The sequence below is a fragment of the Rhipicephalus microplus genome, chromosome X (genome assembly GCF_043290135.1).
Source record: "Rhipicephalus microplus isolate Deutch F79 chromosome X, USDA_Rmic, whole genome shotgun sequence".
In the NCBI taxonomy this organism is placed as follows: domain Eukaryota; kingdom Metazoa; phylum Arthropoda; class Arachnida; order Ixodida; family Ixodidae; genus Rhipicephalus; species Rhipicephalus microplus.
This window is the reverse complement of record NC_134710.1, coordinates 244223068-244243217: the sequence shown is the minus strand read 5'-3', so window position 1 is coordinate 244243217 and position 20150 is coordinate 244223068. Positions and strand designations below refer to the sequence as shown.

Genomic DNA, 20150 nt, shown 5'->3' with positions numbered 1-20150 from the left:
TCAGTCGCAGTCCGGTCTTCAGGGCGTGGGTTCGAATCCCACTTCTGACACCTATGTTTTGCTTCAGCTGAGTGAGTAATGACTATTGTTTATTAGCTAGGTGGCTGGGCGTACCGGTACAGACATTTAGGAGTCATAATACAGATAAATGTGTATACCTATCGGCACAAAAATATTTTTTCCACAGCGTTCATTACTTTCACTTTTTCTCGCGACGAAAATTCCGGCGCGCTTGATAGGCCACTTTTGAAAATAGCCATGTGATGTCTTTACTCCTTTTATCGCGTGCAATACCTGTTCTTTTTATAAATAAACTTTAGTCATATGTTTTATTTCTCGACAAAAGCAGCCGGACCACAAGTCAGGGTGGCCGAGCGGTCCAAGGCGCTGCGTTCAGGTTTCAGTCCGGTCTTCCGGGCGTGGGTTCGAAGCCCACTTCTGACACTTATGTTTTGCTACAGCTGTGTGAGTAATGACTATTGTTTATTAGCTAGGTGGCTGGGCGTACCGGTACAGACATTTAGGAGTCATAATACAGATGAATGTGTATACCTATCGGCACAAAAAATTTTTTCCACGTTGTTCATTCCTTTTACTTTTTTTTGCGACAAAAATTCCAGTGCGCTTGATAGGCCACTTTTGAAAATAGCCAAGTGATGTCAATTACTCCTTCTATCGCGCGCAATACCTGTTCTTTTTTCAAAGAAACTTTATTCATATCTTTTATTTCTCTACAAAAGCAGCCGAACCGCATGTCAGGATGGCCGAGCGGTCCAAGGCGCTGCGTTCAGGTCGCAGTCCCGACTTCCGGGCGTGGATTCAAATCCCACTTCTGACAGTTTTGTTTTCCTTAAGCTGTGTGAGTAATGACTATTGTTTATTAGCTAGGTGGCTGGGCGTGCCGTTACAGACATTTAGGAGTCATAATACAGAGAAATGTGAATACCTATCGGCATAAAAATTCTTTTCCACAGCGTTCAATACTTTCACTTTTTTTCACGACGAAAATTCCAGCGCGCTTGATAGGCCAATTTTGAAAATAGCCATGTGATGTCATTTACTCCTTCTATCGCGTGCAATACCTGTCCTTTTTATAAATAAACTTTAGTCATATGTTTTATTTCTCGACAAAAGCAGCCGAACCGCAAGTCAGGATGGCCGAGCGGTCCAAGGTGCTGCGTTCAGGTCTCAGACCGGTCTTCCGGGCGTGGTTTCGAATCCCACTTCTGACACTTATGTTTTGCTTCAGCTGCGTGAGTAATGACTATTGTTTATTAGCTAGGTGGCTGGGCGTACCGGTACAGACATTTAGGAGTCATAATACAGATAAATGTGTATACCTATCGGCACAAAAATTCTTTTCCACGGTGTTCATTACTTTCACTTTTTTTCGCGACAAAAATGCCAGTGCGCTTGATATGCCACTTTTGAAAATAGCCATGTGATGTCAATTACTCCTTCTATCGCGCGAAATACCTGTTCTTTTTTTAATAAAATCAGTCATGTTTTATTTCTCGACAAAAGCAGCCAAACTGCATGTCAGGATTGCCAAGCGGTCCACAGCTCTGCATTCAGGTCGCAGTCCGGTCTTCCAGGCGTGGGTTCGAATCCCACTTCTGACACCTATGTTTTGCTTCAGCTGTGTGAGTAATGACTATTGTTTATTAGCAAGATTGCTGGGCGTACTGGTACAGACATTTAGGAGTCATAATACAGATAAATGTGTATACCTATCGGCACAAAATTTCTTTTCCGCGGCGATCATTACTTTCATTTTTTGGCGACGAAAGTTTCAGCGCGCTTGATAGGCCACTTTTTAAAATAGCCATGTGATGTCAATTACTCCTTCTATCGCGCGCAATACCTGTTCTTTTTTTAATAAACTTTAGTCATATGTTTTTTTTTCTTGACAAAAGCAGCCAAACCGCATGTCAGGATGGCCGAGCGGTCCAAGGCGCTGCGTTCAGGTCGCCGTCCGGGCATCCAGGCGTGGGTTCGAATCCCACTTCTGACAGTTATGTTTTGCTTCAGCTGTGTGAGTAATGACTATTGTTTATTAGCTATGTGGCTGGGCGTGCCGGTACAGACATTTAGGAGTCATAATACAGATAAATGTGAATACCTATCGGCACAAATTTCTTTTTCCACAGCGTTCATTACTTTCACATTTTTTCGCGACGAAAACTCCAACGCGCTTGATAGGCCAGTTTTGAAAATAGCCATGTCATGTCATTTACTCCTTCTATCGCGCGCAATACCTGTTCTTTTTTTAAATAAACTTTAGTTTTATATTTTATTTCTCGACTAAAACAGCCAAACCGCATATCAGGATGGCCGAGCGGTCCAAAGCGCTGCGTTCAGTCGCAGTCCGGGCATCCAGGCGTGGGTTCGAATCCCACTTCTGACAGTTATGTTTTGTTTCAGCTGTGTGAGTAATGACTATTGTTTATTAGCTAGGTGGTTGGGCGTACCGGTACAGACATTTAGGAGTCATAATACAGATAAATGTGAGTACCTTTCGGCACAAAAATACTTTTCCACAGCGTTCATTATTTTTACTTTTTTTCGCGACGAAAACTCCAGCGCGCTTGATAGGCCAGTTTTGAAAATAGCCATGTGATATCATTTACTGCTTCTATCGCGAGCAATACCTGTTCTTTTTTTAAATAAACTTTAGTCATATGTTTTATTTCTCGACAAAAGCCGCCAAACCGCATGTCGGGATGGCCGAGCGGTCCAAGGCGCTGCGTTCAGGTCGCAGTCCAGTCTTCCGGGCGTGGGTTCGAATCCCACTTCTGACACTTATGTTTTGCGTCAGCTGTGTGAGTAATGACTATTGTTTATTAGCAAGGTTGCTGGGCGTACCGGTACAAACATTTAGGAGTCATAATACAGATAAATGGGTACACCTATCGGCACAAAATTTCTTTTGCGTGGCGTTCATTACTTTCATTTTTTGGCGACGAAAATTCCGGCGCGCTTGATAGGCCACTTTTGAAAATAGCCATGTGATGTCAATTACTGCTTCTATCGCACGCAATACCTGTTCGTTTTTAAATAGCTTTAGTCATAAGTTTTATTTCTCGACAAAAGCAGCCAAACCGCATGTCAGGATGGCCGAGCGGTCCAAGGCGCTGCGTTCAGGTCGCAGTCCGGTCTTCCGGGCGTGGGTTCGAATCCCACTTCTGACACTTATGTTTTGCTTCAGCTGTGTGAGTAATGACTATTGTTTATTAGCTAGGTGGCTGGGCGTACCGGTACAGACATTTAGGAGTCATAATACAGATAAATGTTAATAACTATCGGCACAAAAATTTTTTTCCACAGCGTTCATCAGTTTCACTTTTTTTCGCGACGAAAATTCCAGCGCGCTTGAAAGGCCACTTTTGTAAAGAGCCATGTGATGGCATTTACTCCTTCTATCGCGCGCAATACCTGTTCTTTTTTTAAATAAACTTTAGTTTTATATTTTATTTCTCGACTAAAACAGCCAAACCGCATATCAGGATGGCCGAGCGGTCCAAAGCGCTGCGTTCAGTCGCAGTCCGGTCTTCAGGGCGTGGGTTCGAATCCCACTTCTGACTCCTATGTTTTGCTTCAGCTGTGTGAGTAATGACTACTGTTTATTAGCTAGGTGGCTGGACGTACCGGTACAGACATTTAGGAGTCATAATACAGATAAATGTTAATAACTATCGGCACAAAAATTTTTTTCCACAGCGTTCATCAGTTTCTCTTTTTTTCGCGACGAAAATTCCAGCGCGCTTGAAGGCCACTTTTGAAAATAGCCCTGTGATGTCAATTACTCCTTCTATCGCGCGCAATACCTATTCTTTTTTCAAATAAATTTTAGTCATATGTTTTATTTCTCGACAAAAGCAGACGAACCGCATGTCAGCATGGCCGAGCAGTCCAAGGCGCTGCGTTCAGGTAGCAGTCCGGACTTCCGGGCGTGGGTTCGAATCCCACTTCTCACAGTTATGTTTTGCTTCAGCTGTGTGAGTAATGACTACTGTTTATTAGCTAGGTGGCTGGCTGTACCGGTACAGACATTTAGGAGTCATAATACAGAGAAATGTGAATACCTATCGGTATAAAAATTCTTTTCCACAGCATTCATTACATTCAGTTTTTTCACGACGAAAATTTTAGCGCGCTTGATAGGCCACTTTTATAAATAGCCATGTGATGTCATTTACTCCTTCTATCGCGTGCAATACCTGTTCTTTTTATAAATAAACTTTAGTCATATAATTTTTTTCTCGACAAAGCAGCCGAACCGCAAGTCAGGATGGCCGAGCGGTCCAAGGCGCTGCGTTCAGGTCTCAGACCGGTCTTCCGGGCGTGGGTTTGAATCCCACTTCTGACACCTATGATTTGCTTCAGCTGTGTGAGTATTGACTATTGTTTATTAGCTAGGTGGCTGGGCTTACCGGTAATGACATTTAGGAGTCATAACACAGATAAATGTGAATACCTGTCGGCACAAAAGTTCTTTGCCACTGCGTTCATTACTTTCACTTTTTTTCACGACGAAAATGCCAGTGCGCTTGAAGGCCACTTTTGAAAATAGCCATGTGATGTCAATTACTCCTTCTATCGCGCGCAATACCTGTTCTTTTTTCAAATAAATTTTAGTCATATGTTTTATATTTCGACAAAAGCAGGCGAACCGCATGTCAGGATGGCCGAGCAGTCCAAAGCGCTGCGTTCAGTCGCAGTCCGGTTTTCAGGGCGTGGGTTCCAATCCCACTTCTGACACCTATGTTTTAATTCAGCTGTGTGAGTATTGACTATTGTTTATTAGCTAGGTGGCTGGGCGTACTGGTACAGACATTTAGGAGTCATAATACAGATAAATGTGTATACCTGTCGGAACAAAAATTCTTTGCCACAGCGTTCATTACTTTCACTTTTTTTTTCACGACGAAAATGCCAGTGCGCTTGAAGGCCACTTTTGAAAATAGCCCTGTGATGTCAATTACTTCTTCTATCGCGCGCAATACCTATTCTTTTTTCAAATAAATTTTAGTCATATGTTTTATTTCTCGACAAAGCCAGACGAACCGCATGTCAGGATGGCTGAGCGGTCCAAGGCGCTGCGTTCAGGTAGTAGTCCGGACTTCCGGGCGTGGGTTCGAATCCCACTTCTGACAGTTATGTTTTGCTTCAGCTGTGTGAGTAATGACTATTGTTTATTAGCTAGGTGGCTGGCCGTACCGGTACAGACATTTAGGAGTCATAATACAGAGAAATGTGAATACCTATCGGTAAAAAAATTCTTTGCCACAGCATTCATTACTTTCACTTTTTTTCACGACGAAAATTTTAGCGCGCTTGATAGGCCACTTTTCTAAATAGCCATGTGATGTCATTTACTCCTTCTATCGCGTGCAATACCTGTTATTTTTATAAATAAACTTTAGTCATATGTTTTATTTCTCGACAAAGCAGCCGAACCGCAAGTCAGGATGGCCGAGCGGTCCAAGGCACTGCGTTCAGGTCTCAGACCGGTCTTCCGGGCGTGGGTTTGAATCCCACTTCTGACACTTATGATTTGCTTGAGCTGTGTGAGTAATGACTATTGTTTATTAGCTAGGTGGCTGGGCTTACCGGTACAGACATTTAGGAGTCATAACACAGATAAATGTGAATACCTATCGGCACAAAAATTCTTTCCCACGGCGTTCATTACTTTCAATTTTTTGGGCGACGAAAATTCCAGCGCGCTTGATAGGCCACTTATAAAAACAGCCATGTGATGTCATTTACTGCTTCTATCGCGCGCAATACCTGTTCGTTTTTTAAATAAACTTTAGTTTTATCTTTTATTTCTCGACAAAAGCAGCCAAACCGCATGTCAGGATGGCCGAGCGGTCCAAGGCGCTGCGTTCAGTCGCAGTCCGGTCTTCAGGGCGTGGGTTCAAATCCCACTTCTGACACCTATGTTTTGCTTCAGCTGTGTGAGTAATGACTATTGTTTATTAGCTAGGTGGCTGGGCGTACTGGTACAGACATTTAGGAGTCATAATACAGATAAATGTGTATACCTGTCGGCACAAAAGTTCTTTGCCACAGCGTTCATTACTTTCACTTTTTTTCACGACGAAAATGCCAGTGCGCTTGAAGGCCACCTTTGAAAATAGCCATGTGATATCAATTACTCCTTCTATTGCGCGCAATTCCTGTTCTTTTTTCAAATAAACTTTAGTCATATGTTTTATTTCTCTACAAAAGCAGCCAAACCGCATGTCAGGATGGCCGAGCTGTCCAAGGCGCTGCGTTCAGTCGCAGTCCGGTCTTCAGGGCGTCGGTTCGAATCCCACTTCTGACACCTATGTTTTGCTTTAACTGTGTGAGTAATGACTATTGTTTATTAGCTAGGTGGCTTGGCGTACTGGTACAGACATTTAGGAGTCATAATACAGATCAATGTGTATACCTGTCGGCACAAAAATTCTTTCCCACGGCGTTCATTATTTTCAATTTTTTTGGCGACGAAAATTCCAGCGCGCTTGATAGGCCACTTTTAAAAATAGCCATGTGATGTCATTTACTGCTTCTATCGCACGCAATACCTGTTCGTTTTTTAAATAAACTTTAGTTTTATCGTTTATTTCTCGACAAAAGCAGCCAAACCGCATGTCAGGATGGCCGAGCGGTCCAAGGCGCTGCGTTCAGTCGCAGTCCGGTCTTCAGGGCGTGGGTTCGAATCCCACTTCTGACACCTATGTTTTAATTCAGCTGTGTGAGTAATGACTATTGTTTATTAGCTAGGTGGCTGGGCGTACTGGTACAGACATTTAGGAGTCATAATACAGATAAATGTGTATACCTGTCGGCACAAAAGTTCTTTGCCACTGCGTTCATTACTTTCACTTTTTTTCACGACGAAAATGCCAGTGCGCTTGAAGGCCACTTTTGAAAATAGCCATGTGATGTCAATTACTCCTTCTATCGCGCGCAATACCTGTTCTTTTTTCAAATAAATTTTAGTCATATGTTTTATATTTCGACAAAAGCAGGCGAACCGCATGTCAGGATGGCCGAGCAGTCCAAGGCGCTGCGTTCAGTCGCAGTCCGGTTTTCAGGGCGTGGGTTCGAATCCCACTTCTGACACCTATGTTTTAATTCAGCTGTGTGAGTATTGACTATTGTTTATTAGCTAGGTGGCTGGACGTACTGGTACAGACATTTAGGAGTCATAATACAGATAAATGTGTATACCTGTCGGAACAAAAATTCTTTGCCACAGCGTTCATTACTTTCACTTTTTTTTCACGACGAAAATGCCAGTGCGCTTGAAGGCCACATTTGAAAATAGCCCTGTGATGTCAATTACTCCTTCTATCGCGCGCAATACCTATTCTTTTTTCAAATAAATTTTAGTCATATGTTTTATTTCTCGACAAAGCCAGACGAACCGCATGTCAGGATGGCTGAGCGGTCCAAGGCGCTGCGTTCAGGTAGTAGTCCGGACTTCCGGGCGTGGGTTCGAATCCCACTTCTGACAGTTATGTTTTGCTTCAGCTGTGTGAGTAATGACTATTGTTTATTAGCTAGGTGGCTGGCCGTACCGGTACAGACATTTAGGAGTCATAATACAGAGAAATGTGAATACCTATCGGTAAAAAAATTCTTTGCCACAGCATTCATTACTTTCACTTTTTTTCACGACGAAAATTTTAGCGCGCTTGATAGGCCACTTTTCTAAATAGCCATGTGATGTCATTTACTCCTTCTATCGCGTGCAATACCTGTTATTTTTATAAATAAACTTTAGTCATATGTTTTATTTCTCGACAAAGCAGCCGAACCGCAAGTCAGGATGGCCGAGCGGTCCAAGGCACTGCGTTCAGGTCTCAGACCGGTCTTCCGGGCGTGGGTTTGAATCCCACTTCTGACACTTATGATTTGCTTGAGCTGTGTGAGTAATGACTATTGTTTATTAGCTAGGTGGCTGGGCTTACCGGTACAGACATTTAGGAGTCATAACACAGATAAATGTGAATACCTATCGGCACAAAAATTCTTTCCCACGGCGTTCGTTACTTTCAATTTTTTGGGCGACGAAAATTCCAGCGCGCTTGATAGGCCACTTATAAAAACAGCCATGTGATGTCATTTACTGCTTCTATCGCGCGCAATACCTGTTCGTTTTTTAAATAAACTTTAGTTTTATCTTTTATTTCTCGACAAAAGCAGCCAAACCGCATGTCAGGATGGCCGAGCGGTCCAAGGCGCTGCGTTCAGTCGCAGTCCGGTCTTCAGGGCGTGGGTTCGAATCCCACTTCTGACACCTATGTTTTGCTTCAGCTGTGTGAGTAATGACTATTGTTTATTAGCTAGGTGGCTGGGCGTACTGGTACAGACATTTAGGAGTCATAATACAGATAAATGTGTATACCTGTCGGCACAAAAGTTCTTTGCCACAGCGTTCATTACTTTCACTTTTTTTCACGACGAAAATGCCAGTGCGCTTGAAGGCCACCTTTGAAAATAGCCATGTGATATCAATTACTCCTTCTATTGCGCGCAATTCCTGTTCTTTTTTCAAATAAACTTTAGTCATATGTTTTATTTCTCTACAAAAGCAGCCAAACCGCATGTCAGGATGGCCGAGCTGTCCAAGGCGCTGCGTTCAGTCGCAGTCCGGTCTTCAGGGCGTCGGTTCGAATCCCACTTCTGACACCTATGTTTTGCTTTAACTGTGTGAGTAATGACTATTGTTTATTAGCTAGGTGGCTTGGCGTACTGGTACAGACATTTAGGAGTCATAATACAGATCAATGTGTATACCTGTCGGCACAAAAATTCTTTGCCACAGCGTTCATTACTTTCACTTTTTCGGCTACGAAAATTCCAGCGTGCTTGATAGGCCACTTTTAAAAATAGCCATGTGATGTCATTTACTGCTTCTATCGCGCGCAATACCTGTTCGTTTTTTCAATAAACTTTAGTTTTATCTTTTATTTCTCGACATAAGCAGCCAAACCGCATGTCAGGATGGCCGAGCGGTCCAAGGCGCTGCGTTCAGTCGCAGTCCGGTCTTCAGGGCGTGGGTTCGAATCCCACTTCTGACACCTATGTTTTGCTTCAGCTGTGTGAGTAATGACTATTGTTAATTAGCTAGGTGGCTGGGCGTACCGGTACAGACATTTAGGGGTCATAATACAGATAAATGTGTATACCTATCGGCACAAATTTTCTTTTCCACAGCATTCATTACTTTCACTTTTTTTGTGACGAAAATGCCAGTGCACTTGATAGGCCACTTTTGAAAATAGCCATGTGATATCAATTACTCCTTCTATTGCGCGCAATACCTGTTCTTTTTTCAAATAAACTTTAGTCATATGTTTTATTTCTCTACAAAAGCAGCCGAACCGCATGTCAGGATGGCCAAGCGGTCCAAGGCGCTCCGTTCAGGTCGCAGTCCGGACTTCCTGGCATGGGTTAGAATCCCACTTCTGACAGTTATGTTTTGCTTCAGCTGTGTGATTAATGACTATTGTTTATTAGCTAGGTGGCTGGGCGTACCGGTACAGAAATTTAGGAGTCATAATACAGATAAATGTGAATACCTATCGGCACAAAATTTTTTTTCCACAGCGTTTATTACTTTCACTTTTTTTCGCGATGATAATTCCAGTGCGCTTGATAGGCCACTTTTGAAAATAGCCATGTCATATCAATTACTCCTTCTATTGCGCGCAATACCTGTTCTTTTTTCAAATAAACTTTAGTGATATGTTTTATTTCTCTACAAAAGCAGCCGAACCGCATGTCAGGATGGCAAAGCGGTCCAAGGCGCTGCGTTCAGGTCGCAGTCCGGACTTCCGGGCATGGGTTAGAATCCCACTTCTGACAGTTATGTTTTGCTTCAGCTGTGTGAGTAATGACTATTGTTTATTAGCTAGGTGGTTGGGCGTACCGGTACAGAAATTTAGGAGTCATAATACAGATAAATGTGAATACCTATCGGCACAAAAATTTTTTTCCACAGCGTTCACTACTTTCACTTTTTTTTCGCGACCAAAACTCCAGGGCGCTTGATAGGCCACTTTTGAAAATAGCCATGTGATGTCAATTACTCCTTCTATCGCGCGCAATACCTGTTCTTTTTTTCAATAAACTTTAGTCATATGTTTTATTTCTCGACAAAAGCAGCCGAACCGCATGTCAGGATGGCCGAGTGGTCCAAGGCGCTGTGTTTGAACTTTGAACTTCATTTATTTTTCAACATTCGGGATGCTGAGGGCCGTGGTCAAAAAGCCTCTAATGGGCTTGACTGGGACCACGACCCCTTAGAAATGGGCAGCATAGGCAATACTTTTATTGCAGTGACAATGTACAAAAATTTGAGCAAGCATAAAGCATAAAGTATAATAAGCATAAGCATAATAAAGCATAAGCATAATAGAGCATGAAGATTGAAAAGTAATAAACTCAAAGAAATGACTGTAATTATTTTCTTACACCTACGATATCAATAAGAGAGTGCAACGATGCAAGAAAAGAAGATCGCAAGATTAGCACCAAAGTAAAAAAAAAATATGGGGTATGTGCCCATACGCTTACTACACTTACAATCAGAACAGTCACTCAAATGGAAGACGATATGGCATTCAAGTGAAACGGCAGGAGGAAGCGCAGCATTTCTTTGCCGTAGTTAGTGCGCGTGCGCGGGATAAGCCATGTGTGATTGAAACGCGTGTTATAAAGAACTTTGCGGTGGTTTAGGTTGGCAATGGTTCCTAAAAGGTTGTCGCGTTTTAATCCTGCCTGGTAGCGTTTCACAACTATTGCGCGCTAGTATTCAGGTAGAGGTAGCAGCTTGATGTCGTGAAATATGGGAGTGGTGTGACTGCGATATGGAGCATTTGCAACGGCACGAACAGCCCTTTTCTGTATGACGTGCAGTTTGCGGATATTTGTAAGAGTTGTCGTACCCCAAACCAGATGACAGTAGTTGACGTGAAATAAAAACAGGGATTTATAGATGAGAAGTTTAACTGCCTTAGGTAGCGAGAAACGCCCCCGGGATAGTATGCCCGAAATCCTTGATATAGTGCCATATAGTTTTTCAGTGTGTGCGTTCCAAGACATGTGTTGATCGAAAATTATTCCCAGACACTTAATACGCCGTACTATCTCAAGTTCTGAACTGCCAAGTTTTAATGGGACATGACAAGGGGTTTGTTTATTTTTCGGCCTGATATATACAGCTTTTGTTTTTGATGTGTTAAGTTTTAAACAGATAACGCATGTCCACGTGGTCAACTTCGCCAGTACCTCATTTGCGTCATTAATTAAGTTTGTATAATTTTCAGCAGTAAGAAGCAAGGCTGTATCATCAGCGTATATAATACATTTTACAGACGTGTCAGTTTTCACAATATCAATTATGTATATACAAAAAAGCAGAGGCCCTAATATGCAACCTTGTGGTACACCCGCTGAAATTTTTAGTAAATTGGAGGTACAATTGCCGACGACTACTTCCTGCTGCCGATACATTAGGTATGATTCAATGAGTTGTAAAAAAACACCTCGAAATCCATAGTGTGCCCATTTCTTTAGCAGCGTAATGTGATTTATTGTGTCGAACGCCTTTGAATAGTCTACGAAGATGCCTAAAGTGTGTAGTTCGCGTTCAAAAGCATTTAGTATAAATTCTTTCTGTTCTAAAAGAGCAAGTTCAGTCGTACGGCCTTTGATAAAACCAAACTGCGAAGGAGTGATGATGTGGTGCTTATCTAGGAAAGAAACCATACGCTTTTGAATTAGTTTTTCCAGAACTTTTGAAATTACTGGAAGTATAGATATCGGTCGGTAATTGTTTAGTGCATTTTTATCTCCTCCTTTGTACAGCACAACCACTTTTGCAACTTGTAACTTTTGTGGCAGAATTCCGGTGGAAAAAGCAAGATTAAAGATATGCTCTAATAATTCAGCAATGATATCTAATACGTGTTTGATAGGCTTAATCTGTATGTCATATGCGTCACAACACGTGCTGTTTTTCACAGACGAAAAAGCATGTGAAAGTTCACCAGCTGTTGTTGGCGCCAAGAACGCGCTCTCAGAGATACTGTCAGACAAATATGTGGTACAAGCTGAATTGTACTGTTCCTTTGCTAGAGATAAAAAATAGTCATTGAATAAGTTTGCTAAATCATCCTTACAAATAACGTCACCGTCTATCACAAGCTCAGTAGGCCTGAAGTCATCACCGTTACGGCCAAGAAATTTGTTTAGTCTAGACCAAGCCAAGTCTTGTTTATTCATTACATCTTTGTTGAAGATGCTGTTTAAGTACGTTCTCTTTTTGTAACGCAACAGGCTGTTTACTTTATTTCACTGGGCTTTGAAACGTTTAAGCGTTTCTTCGTTCCTGTTTTTCAGGAAGTTTTCGAACAATTTATTTTTGCGTTTTATTTCATTAAGACAACTTTTAGTCAGCCACGGTTTTTTGGCTTTGCGCGTATGCTTGAGCTGTTTGTACGGAAAGCATTTCTTGTACACCCTTACCAGTTTGTCATGGAAAATATCATAGGCGGATTCAGGTTCTTGCTCGCAATACAGGCCTGACCAATCGGTTAACGATATCTCCTTGCGAAATGCAGCCAGTGTATATTCATTAATATCTTGAATAACTATCGGTTCTCTGAGTTGGGCTGGCGCACAGTTTACGGTTTCGTTTATCAGTATAAAGATAGGAAGATGGTCACTGATGGGTGCGCTCAGTACGCCAGACAAACATTTCGAAGCTTCTATGTTAGTAATGAACATATCTATTAATGTCGCAGTGCTTTTGTAAATGTGGGTTGGGATGGTGATAACATTAGAAAACCCATTGGATTCAATAACTTGACAAAGTTCTAACTGACTTTCTGATGGCTTTGCAACGTCGATATTGAGATCACCTGCAAGAACTAGTGTACTACCAGTGTCTCCAACCCAACGCAAGTATGTATCTAATAATACTAAGAAGTTCGACTTGTTACCACTAGGAGGGTGGTATAACACACCATAAACAAAACCGTCACTTTGTACAGTCAATATTTCATAATCATTAGTGACATGCGAAAACTCGTGAACCAGCCTACATTTTACCGAGTTTTTAGCCATATCAAAACACCACCTCCTATTTTGTTGGGCGATTCAAAAAGAAGGTTTCATAGCCGGGTGATCTTAGAACCTCAGATTCATCCCTGTACCTTGTTTCCGTCATCATAAGAACATGAGGTTCAGAGCGTATAGTTGAAATAAGGGCGGTTATTTGGTCTTTTTTATTTCGTGCATATTGTGCGTTGAGATGAAGGAAGGAAGAGCCATTCTTTTTCGTGGAAAGTAATGCGCCTAATTTTTCGAGTGTCACATAATCTTTGTCTGCCATCTTTCTCTTTAGGTAACAGTCGCTTTGGTCATTAACAGTGGCTATTCTCTCATTACTGAGAGGTCCTGCACGCTGGCGATGACGTGAACTCGGCTGTCCTCAGTTTTTTGCACCTTGATGCGACCATTGTCTACCCACAGAAACTTCCATTGCTTTTCTCTCTTTAGTGAGAGCGCTTGTGCAAACAATCTTTTGTTGTTGGGTGTGAGGTGGTCATTAACGTACACATTCGCACCTTGTGACTGAGCAAAACCGAGTGACTCGGTTGTTCGACGTGCCCTGCGTGCTTTGCGCAAAAATTCATCCTTCTTGACCCGAGAACAAAACCTCGCGATTATGTTAGTGTCCTTTTTTGCTGGCACGCGATGCACAGCGTTGATATCATCCTTTTTTATGGGACAGTCAAATACATCACCCATTTTCTGAAGAATGGTGGCGCAATCCTCCCCCTTTTTTAATGGCACACCCTTTATCTCAACGTTTTTAAGTCGCGAACGCTGTTCCAAGTCAGCCAGTTTAGCAGCCAGTTCATCATTTGATTTTTGAAGAGACTTGTTTTCGGCTGAGGTGAGCTCATGCTTCTTTTTCATTTCTTCATAAAAAGTGCTGATGGCAGAGACACTTTCATGAAGCTGTTCAATTTCGGCTCGAAGCTGTTGCACTTCGCGTGACAGCTCAGCATTTGACAGCATCATATAAACGTAACAGTGACTACAGCACAATAACCACTGGCAGCAGCAGTCGCGACAATAAAAGTAGAAGCAAAAATCAGCGGTGCAATTAATGCACAACCAACCTGCGCAAAGGAAGAACGTTGCTCAGTGGACTCTACTTCCTGCTGCCACGACCGCCACTGCCAAAATGTGGCTACACGAGCACAGTGTTGAGCCTAAGTAGTGTCTCCGGTAGGTGTCCTCGCAGTCCGTGCTTGCGCAGAAAGTTCGTTCTTTGTGGCTGTAGCGACAGGGTAGTGACGTTGCTTGACAAGATATTCCAAGTAGACGGGTCGAGAAATCCAGAGAATATCCCGATAGCCCGAAGAGCCGAACCAGACAACTGTCACGATATGCAAGGGTCAGCACCTGCGCAAAGGAAGAACGTTGCTCAGTGGACTCGACTTCCTGCTGCCACGACCGCCACTGCCAAAATGTGGCTACACGACCACAGTGTTGAGCCTAAGTAGTGTCTCCGGTAGGTGTCCTCGCAGTCCGTGCTTGCGCAGAAACTTCGATCTTTGTGGCTGTAGCGACAGGGTAGTGACGTTGCTTGACCAGATATTCCAAGTAGACGGGTCGAGAAATCCAGAGAATATCCCGATAGCCCGAAGAGCCGAACCAGACAACTGTCAAGATATGCACAAGTGAGCACCTGCGCAAAGGAAGAACGTTGCTCAGTGGACTCGACTTCCTGCTGCCACGACCGCCACTGCCAAAATGTCAGGTCGCAGTCCGGGCATCTAGGCGTGGGTTCGAATCCCAATTCTGGCACTTATGCTTTGCTTCAGCTGTGTGAGTAATGACTATTGTTTATTAGCTAGGTGGCTGGGCGTACCAGTGCAGAATTTAGGAGTAATAATACAGATAAATGTGAATACCTATTGGCACAAAAATTATTTTCCACAGCGTTCAATACTTTCACTTTTTTTTTGCGACCAAAACTCCAGCGCGCTTGATAGGCCACTTTTGAAAATAGCCTTGTGATGTCAATTACTCCTTCTATCGCGCGCAATACCTGTTCTTTTTTCAATAAACTTTAGTCATATGTTTTATTTCTCAACAAAAGCAGCCGAACCGCATGTCGGGATGGTGGAGCGGTCCAAGGCGCTGCGTTCAGGTCGATGTCCGGTCTTCAGGGCGTGGGTTCGAATCCCACTTCTGACACTTATGTTTTGCTTCAGCTGTGTGAGTAATGACTATTGTTTATTAGCAAGGTTGCTGGGCGTACCGGTACAGACATTTAGGAGTCATAATACAGATAAATGTGTATACTTATCGGCACAAAATTTTTTTTCCGCGGCGTTCATTACTTTCATTTTTTTGGCGACGAAATTCCAGCGCGCTTGATTGGCCACTTTTGAAAATAGCCATGTGATGTCAATTACTCCTTCTATCGCGCGCAATACCTGTTCTTTTTTTCAATAAACTTTAGTCATATGTTTTCTTTCTCGACAAAAGCAGCCGAACCGCATGTCAGGATGGCCGAGCGGTCCAAGGCGCTGCGTTCAGGTCGCAGTCCGGACTTCTGGGCATGGGTTAGAATCCCACTTCTGACAGTTATGTTTTGCTTCAGCTGTGTGAGTAATGACTATTGTTTATCAGCTAGGTGGCTGGATGTACCGGTACAGACATTTAGGAGTCATATTACAGATAATTGTGAATACCTATCGGCACAATTTTTTTTCCATAGCGTTCATTACTTTCACTTTTTTTCGCGACCAAAACTCCAGCGCGCTTGATAGGCCACTTTTGAAAATAGCCATGCGATGTCATTTACTCCTTCTATCGCGTGCAATACCTGTTCTTTATTTAAATAAATTTAGGTCATATGTTTTATTTCTCGACAAAAGCAGCCAAACCGCTCGTAAGGATGGCAGAGCGGTCCAAGGCGCTGCGTTCAGGTCGCAGTCCGGGCTTCCGGGCGTAGGTTCGAATCCCACTTATGTTTTGCTTCAGCTGTGTGAGTAATGACTATTGTTTATTAGCTAGGTGGCTGGGAGTGCCGGTGCAGATATTTAGGAGTCATAATACAGATAAATGTAATACCTATCGGCACAAAAATTTTTTTCCACAGCGTTCATCACTTTCACTTTTTTTCGCGACGAAAATTCCAGCGCGCTTGATAGGCCACTTTTGAAAATAGCCATGTGATGTCATTTACTCCTTCTATCGCGCGCAATACCTGTTGTTTTTTTAAATAAATTTTATTCATAAGTTTTATTTCTCGACAAAAGCAGCCAAACCGCCCGTAAGGATGGCCGAGCTGTCCAAGGCACTGCGTTCAGGTCGCAGTCCGGGCTTCCGGGCGTAGGTTCGAATCCCACTTCTGGCACTTATGTTTTGCTTCAGAAGTGTGAGTAATGACTATTGTTTATTAGCTAGGTGGCTGGGCGTACTGGTACGGACATTTAGGAGTCATAATACAGATAAATGATAAAAGATAAATGTGATGTCATTTACTGCTTCTATCGCGTGCAATACCTGTTCGTTTTTAAATAGCTTTAGTCATATGTTTTCTTTCTCGACAAAAGCAGCCAAACCGCATGTGGGCACGGCGGGCACGGCGGACCAGCTGCGGGCATGTGGCCTCGCAAGCCTTTTCTCTGCTTAATGCAGGTGCTCGTTTTTGGTTTGACCGGAGCGACGTATCATCCAAACTTCTGTTCTACCGGATCTACAAGCTGTCAAAACGTGCCTGTTCCTTCCACGTGGTTTCTTAACACGGGATCACCGACGGAGGCTTATCAAGGAACCTTTCTTCTCATGTCAGCCTTGGTCACACCCACGTCAACCCCAGCGCCACCTGCACGTCATGTGACATCGGTCGACAACTCTATAAAAGGACGACTGAAACTGCACACCTTCAGTGGGCACGGCGGACCAGCTGCGGGCATGTGGCCTCACAAGCCTTTTCTCTGCTTAATGCAGGTTAGTTATTACTCTGCTTCGTTCAAGAGCGATTACCGCTGCCTTTTGGTCTTGCCGTGCCCACGGCGTTGTGCCAGTATCGCTTACGAAATGTACTGTGCATGCTTGCTTCTATTGTGCGGTGATGTTGAGACAAATCTAGGTCCCGACATAGAAAAAATGCTGCAAGAACTACTGGTAGGACAAACCAAATTTGTTAAAGACGTGGCGGCTCTTATAACACAGCAAAATAACATGGAAAAGATTTTCGCTGATTGGGGCCGTCGGTTCACTGAATTAGAAAAACGTGCTGCTCGTGTAGATGATCTTGAACGGACCGTAAAATCTCTAGAATCCAAAATTGTGGACTTAGAAGACAGGAGTAGGCGTTCTAATCTGTTGATCTTCGGTCTTCAAGAGGAAGCCGGTGAAACGGAAACTGAGCTTAAGCAAAAAGTTGTTACCGATATATTTTCCGAGAAATTAAATGTAAATTGTAGTTCGATTGGAAGAATCCATCGTCTAGGGAAGCCGGGTAAACAAAGACCAGTTATCATTTTTTTTTCAAAACTTTAATGAAAAACGTGATGTTCTAAAAAACGCCTACAAGCTAAAAGGGACAAGCTTTTCCGTACAAAACGATTACTCGCGTGAAACACTCAGAAAACGTAAATTGCTATGGGACAGTGCGAAAGCAGAAAAAAAAGATGGCAAGAAAGTCGCTTTGATAGACGAGAAACTGCGAGTCGATAACGATTACTTTATATGGAGCGATCCCACCAACAGCAGGGTTAAAATTCATAACTATCGTAGCACTTCAAAAAAGGACTGACTTCCTCCACCTCGTGATTTCCGAATTTTGAACATTAATGCACGAAGTGTTCTTAATAAAACTGATAAGCTTGAAGCGGTTATTCTTGGGCATAACCCACACGTGGTCGTCATCACGGAAACTTGGTTGCATGACGAAATAGATGATACGGACGTTTTTCCCTCTGATTACCGTGCTTTCCGTCGCGATAGGCATACAAGGGGTGGTGGTGTTGCTGTCTTGGTGAGGCAAGATATCACCGCAGTTCTCCTACGTCAGACAGCTAATCTTGAAACGCTTTCTTTAAAAATTTTTGCCGTAATACATCTTTTCTATTATTTGCTGTTTATCGAGCCCCTGATTCCCCTCCGCTATTTCTTCAAGATCTGCATGAACACATGGCATCTTTTGTACACAATAAATTTTTTTAATAGGTGATTTCAATCTACCGGGCACTGACTGGATTCGCGGTACATATAGCGCTGATGTGAGCGTAAACAATGACCATTTGCGTGACATTATTTTGATGCATAACTTACAGCAAGTGGTTACTGAGCCTACACGAATTAGCGCTGCTTCTGCTTCAATACTTGACCTCATATTTATTAGCCAGACTTTTCAAGAGTTTTCTGTTTCTGTTGAACAAGGCATTTCTGATCACGAGCTTGTGGCTTTTTCCTGTACCATCGATCTTCCCAAGTCTACTAGTTGTAAAACTGTTTCTGTAAAGGATTATTCACGTGCCAATGATGAGAGCGTACTAGATTACCTTGATGATAGTCTGAGTGCTTTTGGGGGACATGACGCTGCTAAACTTTGGGACGAATTTAAGAATATTTGTATGCACTGTATCGACAACTTTATTCCAAGCAGAACTAAAAAAACATCCAAACCTACTCCCTTGATGACGCGTGAGATAGTGCATGCGAAGAGAAAAGTCAAACGTCTGAGACGACGGGGTATTTCTCGTGACGAAATTGTACCATGCCAAGCTAAATTAAACGAGGCTGTTAGGGCAGCTAAACTTTGTTACTTTCAATTTACTCTGCCTAACTTCATCCGAACTGCTCCCAGCAAGTTTTGGAGCTTTCTCAGCAAAAAAAGTAAACCAGTTGACCATATTATGCACGAGGGCAATCCTGTCGTCGCTAAACAAGAGATCGCTGTTCACTTCAATGCTTATTTTATTAGTATATTTTCTAACTCGCCTGTTCCCCGTTGCCTGAATCACACATTGGTGAAGGATGACTTTAGTTTTGTTTCTTTGCCTGGCGTCTTTTCTATGCTGTTGAATATAAAAACAAAATCATCACCCGGGCCTGACAACTTACCAAACGTGTTTCTTCACAGATACGCCGAAATGCTATCGCGTTTTCTTGTTATCATCTTTCGTGCATCACTATCTTCAGCAGTGCTTCCGAACGACTGGCTATCTGCTCGTGTCATTCCTATCCTAAAGAAAGGCGATCCATCATTAGTTCAAAACTACCGCCCCATATCACTAACCTCCTCTTGTTGTAAACTTTTAGAACACATTATTGCTAACGAAATCACTAGGTTTCTTGATGATCGAGCTATTTTAACTCCTATGCAGCATGGATTTAGGAAGGGCCTCTCCACTGTAACCCAATTAACTACTGTAATTCACAGTCTCGCTAGCGTTGTCGACAAATCAGGACAAACTGACATCATATTTCTGGATTTTAGGAAGGCGTTTGATCTCGTGTCACACGCGAAACTAATCGAAAAACTTGTTCATTTGGACGTTCCCTCATACCTAGTAAATTGGATTTCTGCTTACCTCACTAACCGTAGGCAATTTGTTGCAATTGATAATTGCTGTTCGAGTGACCTTGCTGTTACTTCTGGAGTTCCCCAAGGAAGTGTTCTTGGACCTTTATTGTTTAATATATACATTAATGACATAGTTGACTCTATTACTGAACCTGTACAGATAAAATTATTCGCTGATGACTGCTTACTCTTTAATGAAATTACCTGCCAGCAAGACCAAATCACCCTAAACTCTAACCTTCAAAAAATTTTTACATGGTGCGAACGCTGGGACATGCAGCTTAATATTGATAAAACAGTATTTATGAAAATCACCAAAAAAATTAATAAACTTTCGTTTACGTATAATCTTGCATCCATGCCTCTTACAGAGGTTGATGAATATAAGTACTTGGGTGTCATCATAACTAATAACCTCAGTTGGAACTCCCACATCTCTCACCTTTGCGACTCAGCCTTCAAAAAACTCTGTTACCTCAGACACAAATTAAAACATGCTCCTCCCGAGACCCGTCTAACC

At 42.7% G+C, this 20150-nt stretch overlaps 12 non-coding genes across 12 annotated transcripts; all 12 read left to right on the top strand.

Annotated features, from left to right (window-relative positions):
* Nucleotides 1–360: 360 nt before the first annotated feature.
* On the top strand, nucleotides 361–444 carry TRNAL-CAG (transfer RNA leucine (anticodon CAG)). The gene has a single exon. It is a non-coding gene; the product is annotated as a tRNA-Leu (tRNA).
* Nucleotides 445–754: 310 nt separating this feature from the next.
* TRNAL-CAG (transfer RNA leucine (anticodon CAG)) lies at nucleotides 755–838 on the top strand. Its single transcript has one exon. It is a non-coding gene; the product is annotated as a tRNA-Leu (tRNA).
* Nucleotides 839–1148: 310 nt separating this feature from the next.
* On the top strand, nucleotides 1149–1232 carry TRNAL-CAG (transfer RNA leucine (anticodon CAG)). Its single transcript has one exon. It is a non-coding gene; the product is annotated as a tRNA-Leu (tRNA).
* A 698-nt stretch (nucleotides 1233–1930) lies between these two features.
* Nucleotides 1931–2014, top strand: TRNAL-CAG (transfer RNA leucine (anticodon CAG)). Its single transcript has one exon. It is a non-coding gene; the product is annotated as a tRNA-Leu (tRNA).
* A 703-nt stretch (nucleotides 2015–2717) lies between these two features.
* Nucleotides 2718–2801, top strand: TRNAL-CAG (transfer RNA leucine (anticodon CAG)). Its single transcript has one exon. It is a non-coding gene; the product is annotated as a tRNA-Leu (tRNA).
* Nucleotides 2802–3107: 306 nt separating this feature from the next.
* On the top strand, nucleotides 3108–3191 carry TRNAL-CAG (transfer RNA leucine (anticodon CAG)). The gene has a single exon. It is a non-coding gene; the product is annotated as a tRNA-Leu (tRNA).
* A 1094-nt stretch (nucleotides 3192–4285) lies between these two features.
* TRNAL-CAG (transfer RNA leucine (anticodon CAG)) lies at nucleotides 4286–4369 on the top strand. The gene has a single exon. It is a non-coding gene; the product is annotated as a tRNA-Leu (tRNA).
* Nucleotides 4370–5072: 703 nt separating this feature from the next.
* On the top strand, nucleotides 5073–5156 carry TRNAL-CAG (transfer RNA leucine (anticodon CAG)). The gene has a single exon. It is a non-coding gene; the product is annotated as a tRNA-Leu (tRNA).
* A 309-nt stretch (nucleotides 5157–5465) lies between these two features.
* TRNAL-CAG (transfer RNA leucine (anticodon CAG)) lies at nucleotides 5466–5549 on the top strand. The gene has a single exon. It is a non-coding gene; the product is annotated as a tRNA-Leu (tRNA).
* Nucleotides 5550–7429: 1880 nt separating this feature from the next.
* Nucleotides 7430–7513, top strand: TRNAL-CAG (transfer RNA leucine (anticodon CAG)). Its single transcript has one exon. It is a non-coding gene; the product is annotated as a tRNA-Leu (tRNA).
* Nucleotides 7514–7822: 309 nt separating this feature from the next.
* TRNAL-CAG (transfer RNA leucine (anticodon CAG)) lies at nucleotides 7823–7906 on the top strand. Its single transcript has one exon. It is a non-coding gene; the product is annotated as a tRNA-Leu (tRNA).
* A 7684-nt stretch (nucleotides 7907–15590) lies between these two features.
* TRNAL-CAG (transfer RNA leucine (anticodon CAG)) lies at nucleotides 15591–15674 on the top strand. Its single transcript has one exon. It is a non-coding gene; the product is annotated as a tRNA-Leu (tRNA).
* The last annotated feature ends 4476 nt before the right edge of the window (nucleotides 15675–20150 follow it).